Here is a 6,454-nt window from a genome sequence, read left to right as displayed (position 1 = left end):
CGAAAAAGCCTTGGTTTTATGCATGTCAACATCAGAAGCCTCCTCCCTAAGTTTGTTTTACTCACTGCTCTAGCACACTCTGCTAACCCTGATGTCCTTGCCGTGTCTGAATCCTGGCTCAGGAAGGCCACCAAAAATTCAGAGATTACCATACCCAACTATAACATCTTCCGTCAAGATAGAACTGCCAAAGGGGGCGGAGTCGCAGTCTACTGCAGAGATAGCCTGCAAAGTAATGTCATACTTTCCAGGTCCATACCCAAACAGTTTGAACTACTAATTTTGAAAATTACTCTCTCCAGAAATAAGTCTCTCACTGTTGCCGCCTGCTACCGACCACCCTCAGCTCACCGGCTGTGCCCTGGACACCATTTGTGAATTGATCGCCCCCATCTAGCTTCAGAGTTTGTTCTGTTAGGTGACCTAAACTGGGATATGCTTAACACCCCGGCAGTCCTACAATCTAAGCTAGATGCCCTCAATCTCACTCAAATCATCAAGGAACCCACCAGGTACAACCCTAACTCTGTAAACAAGGGCACCCTCATAGACGTCATCCTGACCAACTGGCCCTCCAAATACACCTCCGCTGTCTTCAACCAGGATCTCAGCGACCACTGCCTCATTGCCAGTATCCGCCACGGAGCCGCAGTCAAACGACCACCCCTCATGACTGTCAAACGCTCCCTAAAACACTTCTGTGAGCAGGCCTTTCTAATCGACCTGGCCCGGGTATCCTGGAAGGACATTGACCTCATCCCGTCAGTTGAGGATGCCTGGTCATTCTTTAAAAGTAACTTCCTCACCATTTTAGATACGCATGCCCCGTTCAAAAAATGCAGAACCAAGAACAGGTACAGCCCTTGGTTCACTCCATACCTGACTGCCCTCGACCAGCACAAAAACATCCTGTGTCGGACTGCAATAGCATCGAATAGCCCCCGTGATATGCAACTGTTCAGGGAAGTCAGGAACCAATACACGCAGTCAGTCAGGAAAGCTAAGGCCAGCTTCTTCAGGCAGAAGTTTGCATCCTGTAGCTCCAACTCCAAAAAGTTCTGGGACACTGTGAAATCCATGGAGAACAAGAGCACCTCCTCCCAGCTGCCCACTGCACTGAGGCTAGGTAACACGGTCTCCACCGATAAATCCATGATTATCGAAAACTTCAATAAGCACTTCTCAACGGCTGGCCATGCCTTCCGCCTGGCTACTCCAACCTCGGCCAACAGCTCTGCCCCCCCCCCCCCCGCAGCTCCTCGCCCAAGCCTCTCCAGGTTCTCCTTTACCCAAATCCAGATAGCAGATGTTCTGAAAGAGCTGCAAAACCTGGACCCGTACAAATCAGCTGGGCTTGACAATCTGGACCCTCTATTTCTGAAACTATCTGCCGCCATTGTCGCAACCCCTATTACCAGCCTGTTCAACTTCTCTTTCATATTTGTCTGAGATCCCCAAGGATTGGAAAGCTGCCGCAGTCATCCCCCTCTTCAAAGGGGAGACACGCTGGACCCAAACTGTTATAGACCTATATCCATCCTGCCCTGCCTATCTAAGGTCTTCGAAAGCCAAGTCAACAAACAGGTCACTGACCATCTCGAATCCCACCGTACCTTCTCCGCTGTGCAATCTGGTTTCCGAGCCGGTCACGGGTGCACCTCAGCTACACTCAAGGTACTAAACGATATCATAACCGCCTTCGATAAAAGACAGTACTGTGCAGCCGTCTTCATCGACCTCGCCAAGGCTTTCGACTCTGTCAATCACCATATTCTTATCGGCAGACTCAATAGCCTCGGTTTTTCGGATGACTGCCTTGCCTGGTTCACCAATTACTTTGCAGACAGAGTTCAGTGTGTCAAATCGGAGGGCATGCTGTCCGGTCCTCTGGCAGTCTCTATGGGGGTGCCACAGGGTTCAATTCTCGGGCCCTCTCTTCTCTGTATATATCAATGATGTTGCTCTTGCTGCGGGCGATTCCCTGATCCACCTCTACGCAGACGACACCATTCTATATACTTTCAGCCCGTCATTGGACACTGTGCTATCTAACCTCCAAACGAGCTTCAATGGCATACAGCACTCCTTCCGTGGCCTCCAACTGCTCTTAAACGTGAGTAAAACCAAATGCATGCTTTTCAACCGATCGCTGCCTGCACCCGCATGCCCGACTAGCATCACCACCCTGGATGGTTCCGACCTTGAATATGTGGACATCTATAAGTACCTAGGTGTCTGGCTAGACTGCAAACTCTCCTTCCAGACTCACATCAAACATCTCCAATCGAAAATCAAATCAAGAGTCGGCTTTCTATTCCGCAACAAAGCCTCCTTCACTCACGCCGCCAAGCTTACCCTAGTAAAACTGACTATCCTACCGATCCTCGACTTCGGCGATGTCATCTACAAAATGGCTTCCGACACTCTACTCAGCAAACTGGATGCAGTCTATCACAGTGCCATCCGTTTTGTCACTAAAGCACCTTATACCACCCACCACTGCGACTTGTATGCTCTAGTCGGCTGGCCCTCACTACATATTCGTCGCCAGACCCACTGGCTCCAGGTCATCTACAAGTCCATGCTAGGTAAAGCTCCGCCTTATCTCAGTTCACTGGTCACGATGGCAACACCCATCCGTAGCACGCGCTCCAGCAGGTGTATCTCACTGATCATCCCTAAAGCCAACACCTCATTTGGCCGCCTTTCGTTCCAGTACTCTGCTGCCTGTGACTGGAACGAACTGCAAAAATCGCTGAAGTTGGAGACTTTATCTCCCTCACCAACTTCAAACATCAGCTATCCGAGCAGCTAACCGATCGCTGCAGCTGTACATAGTCTATTGGTAAATAGCCCACCCATTTTCACCTACCTCATTCCCATACTGTTTTTATACTGTTATTTATTTATTTACTTTTCTGCTCTTTTGCACACCAATATCTCTACCTGTACATGACCATCTGATCATTTATCACTCCAGTGTTAATCTGCAAAATTGTATTATTCGCCTACCTCCTCATGCCTTTTGCACACATTGTATATAGACTGCCCATTTTTTTATACTGTGTTATTGACTTGTTAATTGTTTACTCCATGTGTAACTCTGTGTTGTCTGTTCACACTGCTATGCTTTATTTTGGCCAGGTCGCAGTTGCAAATGAGAACTTGTTCTCAACTAGCCTACCTGGTTAAATAAAGGTGAAATCATTTTTTTTTTAAATCAGTGTTGAAAAATCATAGTCGGTCGACCTCTAGTCTATATAAGGGCCCACATTTGACAGTGCATGTCAGAGCAAAACCAAAGCCATGAGGTCAAAGGAATTGTCTGTAGAGCTCTGAGACAGGATTGTGTCGAGGCACAGATCTGGGGAAGTGTACCAAAACAGTTCTGCAGCATTGAAGGTCCCCAAGAACACATTAGCCCCCATCATTCTTGAATGGAAGAAGTTTGGAACCACCAAGTCTATTCCTAGAGCTAGCCGCTTGCCCAAACTGAACAATCGGGGGAGAAGGGCCTTGGTCAGGGAGGTGACCAAGAACCCGATGGTTACTCTGACAGAGTTCTAGAGTTCCTCTGTGGGGATAGGAGAACCTCCCAGAAGGACAACCATCTCAGCAGCACTTCACCAATCAGGCCTTTATGGTAGAGTGGCCAGACATAAGCTACTCCTCAGCAAAAGGCACATGACAGCCTTCTTGGAGTTTGCCAAAATGCTCCTAAAGAGTCTCAGACCATGAGAAACTAGATTCTCTGGTCTGATGAAACCAAGTTTGAACTCTTTGGCCTGAATGCCAAGTGTTACGTCTGGAGTAAACATGGCACCATCCCTACGGTGAAGCATGGTGGTGGCAGCATCATGCTGTTGGCGTGTTATTCAGGGACAGGGACTGGGAGACTAATCAGGATCGAGGCTAAGATGAACTGAGCAAACTACAGAGAGATCCTTGAGAAAATGTGCTCCAGAGCGCTCAGGACCTCAGACTGGGGCGAAGGTTCACCTTCCAACAGGACAACGACCCTAAGCACACAGCCAAGACAACGCAGGAATGGCTTCGGGACACGTCTCTGAATGTCCTTGAATGGCCCAGCCAGAGCCCGGACTTGAACCCAACCTAACATCTCTGGAGAGACCTGAAAATAGCTGTGCAGCAACGCTCTTCATCTAACCTAACAGAGCTTGAGAGGATCTGCGGAGAAGAGTGGGAGAAACTCCCCAAATACAGTGTGCCAAGCTTGTACCGTCATACCCAAGAAGACTCGAGGCTGTAAATGCTGCCAAATGTGCTGAGTACTGAGTAAAGTGTTTGAACACTTATGTAAATGTGATATTTAAAAAATATATATAAATTGTGTCCAATCAATTGAATTTACCACAGGTGGAGTCCAATAAAGTTGTAGAAATATCTCAAGGATGATCAATGGAAACAGGATGAACCTGAGCTCAATTTCGAATCTCATAGCAAAGGGTCTAAATACTTAAGGTATTTCTGTTTTATTTTTAATAAATTTGCTAAAATGTTCCTTTGTTATTATGGGGTATTGTGTGTATAATTGTGTGTATATTTATGAGGGGAAAACAATTTAATACATTTTAGAATAAGGCTGTAAACTAACAAAATGTGGAAAAAGTCAAGGGCTCTGAATACTTTCAGAAGACACTGTATGTAGTGATTAAAATTCAGGGTGACTCATCAGGCAACCAAGACCAAGGAATGGAGAGAGATGACCTGGAGGGAGTTCTAGACTTTAGTTTTTTATGAAGCAGAGATGGGTGGCTGACAAGGAAAAAATAAAATACAACATGCACACACACACACACTCTTCTATCTCTCTCACACACAGTCTGTAAATGTGTAAATACATTGTCAGATATCTAGACCTACAACTCTCTAGAGTGAGGTAAAATAGGTTTAATTAATTAATTAATATTATCATTAATAACTGACAATTCAAAAATTAATATATATTAGAATAATAAAGCATAAGTGAACAATAGTCACTGTATTGTGATTGTTTAGTATTTTAATTACCAAACAAGTTGTGCCCCAAGGTGGGATCGAACCATGTCTCATTAGCAGCAAAATAAGTTGTTGTTTGGGGTTAACGGCAGATCGAAAAGCATTAAACATGTATGGCAATTCAGATAGCTAGCTTGCAGTTGCTAGCTAATTTGTCCTGGGATGTAAACGTTGAGTTGTTATTTTACCTGAAATGCACAAGGTCTGACAATTAATCCACACATAAAACGGTCAACCAAATCGTTTCTAGTCATCTCTCCTCCTTTCAGGCTTTTCCTTCTTTGGACTTTATATGGCGATATGGCGATCTTAACTTTCATAATAAGGTATATTACCACAGCCGACCAACCGATCTCAGTTCATCTTCAATCACTCACGTGGGTAAAACCAATGAGGAGATTGTAAGTCGCTCTGGATAAGAGCGTCTGCTAAATGACTTAAATGTAATGTAAATGAGATGGCATGTGGGTATATGCTTCTATAAATTAGGAGATGGGACAGGCAGGACTTGCACCGCGTTCAGCGTCACAAATAGAACTGACTTCTATTTTAGTGCTTGAAAACGCAGACACTCGTTGGCGCTCGTGAGCATTGTGGGTGCAATGATTGAATAACATGTATGTGTACATTTATTTGGAACGTGAGCGGTGTGGTCAGCATATAATGGTCATCACGCGCCAAACTGCATACGTAAAGGCCGTCAAATCAACTCAACTGCATTCCTTCAATATAAAGTTGTTTTGATGAAAATGAAAATGTGTCAGTTTGTTACTTTCACAAGGTTGGAGTAAAAACATGTTAAACTGCTTTTAGACATTGGCTCAAATCTAGGTTTTGCCTTTGGATTTCAAGAAAATTAACAGCTAAAGGGGAATTTTTTATTTTATTTTACCTTTATTTAACTAGGCATGTCAGTTACGAACACATTGTTATTTATAATGACGGCCTAACCCGGCCACACCCGGACGACAGTGGGCGAAGTTAAGTCAAATGTTCTGACTATATTTTTTTCATTCAAGTACAGTGGGGCAAAAAAGTATTTAGTCAGCCAGATATACTTATTTTCCACCATCATTTGCAAATAAATTCATAAAAAATCCTACAATGTGATTTTCTGGATTTTTTTTTTCATTTTGTCTGTCATAGTTGAAGTGTACCTATGATGAAAATAACAGGTCTCTCTCATCTTTTTAAGTGGGAGAACTTGCACAATTGGTGGCTGACTAAATACTTTTTTTGCCCCACTGTATCTCAGTTTTTAGCCCACTCAGTTGGTGGTGGCAATACATCTTTCTGGATGTAGTCCACCAATAAAATCTTGAAGAAGAAGAAGCAGCATGTTCTGACTAGAGGTGAGGCCAAATGTGAGACAAGAGCCTTTTTGATAGACGTGTGGCAGAAGAGACAGGACTCTGAGCCCAAGGGCCGGCATTTA

This window comes from Oncorhynchus gorbuscha, linkage group LG14, assembly GCF_021184085.1.
Source record: "Oncorhynchus gorbuscha isolate QuinsamMale2020 ecotype Even-year linkage group LG14, OgorEven_v1.0, whole genome shotgun sequence".
Taxonomy (NCBI): domain Eukaryota; kingdom Metazoa; phylum Chordata; class Actinopteri; order Salmoniformes; family Salmonidae; genus Oncorhynchus; species Oncorhynchus gorbuscha.
Note: the sequence above shows the minus strand (reverse complement) of the source record.